This window comes from Meleagris gallopavo, chromosome Z (genome assembly GCF_000146605.3).
Source record: "Meleagris gallopavo isolate NT-WF06-2002-E0010 breed Aviagen turkey brand Nicholas breeding stock chromosome Z, Turkey_5.1, whole genome shotgun sequence".
Taxonomy (NCBI): Eukaryota; Metazoa; Chordata; class Aves; order Galliformes; family Phasianidae; genus Meleagris; species Meleagris gallopavo.
Window position 1 is genome coordinate 53,939,368 of NC_015041.2, and position 1,235 is coordinate 53,940,602.

Consider the following 1,235-nt stretch of genomic DNA (forward strand, 5'->3'; position numbering starts at 1 on the left):
TCAGCACAAGAGCCCACAGGTGTGGCAGCACCTAGAACCATAGAGGTTATTTATCCTGAGCTGTTTCCTTAAGGAAAGGTGAGAATTCAGGTTATTTTGCCTAGTGCAGCTGCCGCTGTGGGGCAGAACCAGAGCTGCAGTGATGACAGAGTAGTGTGGAGAGCAACACCTCTGCTGGCACCCCTCCAGCAACACCAATCTCCAGCCTGTCTGGGGCACCCAATGCACTGTTTAATTGCTGATAACACAATAAGCCCAAGCCTTCACTGAGTGAATGTGGTGAGTTAGACCCAAGCACTAGGTTGGAACAAGTTCGTCCATGTGGCTGCAGAGGCTGCAGTGCCATGCAAAATGCAGCCCCAACACTGCACTGTGTTTTTTTGCAAAAACACAAGCATTCACTGATCCTTGTGGCGTCAGCGCTCGAAATCAGGAATCAGCCCTAAGGGTTTTTAAGGCTAATTTGTTCCGGGAGAGCTCTGGCAGAACAGAAGTAAGGCAAATTGGAGTCTTCAAAGAAATTGTGTATTAAGTAGGCATCTCAAATCATGGATATCCCATATTGGTGGTGGCAATGCCTTCCTTACATTCTGTGACAGCACATTTGGTCAATAATTGCATACTGGTAACTAACATACCTGTGTAAATTAAGCACCAGTGTAATCCAGAGTGTGTCATTCTGCGTTTTTCCAAAAAATATCCCTTGAAAGAATGAAGAGTTGCTAATGTCCCCAACCCAACTGTGTTTGTTTACAGCAAAAGAAAAAAAAGAGAAGGTGAAAAAGACCACATAGGGAACAAAGATCTGCCTGTTTATTCATCACGTACTTTCTAGGGCTTTTTGCTCTTTAAATTTGTTCTAATATTATCAGAATTGATTTTTAGTCCCTCAGATCCCAGAGGAAATGTCTTCAGTGAAGCTCTCGGTGGATAACTGTAATGAAGAATCAGCTTGCAGAGCTGTTACTATGGTGCTCTTAAGTGTAGAGCTTCTAAAAAAATTAACTGATAAGAAAATTCTTATGCACTATATTTAGAAGTATTTCACTTCCTAGCTTTTGACATAAAATAATTTAACAATCGAAAGTCTACATGGAAACTGTTTATTTTTTATTGTTGCATGTATCATTTAAAACATGTTTTTGTAGGCTTTTAAATAAATTCAGAGTTCAGCAGAAAGCTTGCTTACAAAATTCCCCCAAAATAAAATGGGAAGCAAGAAACACACCATTCTG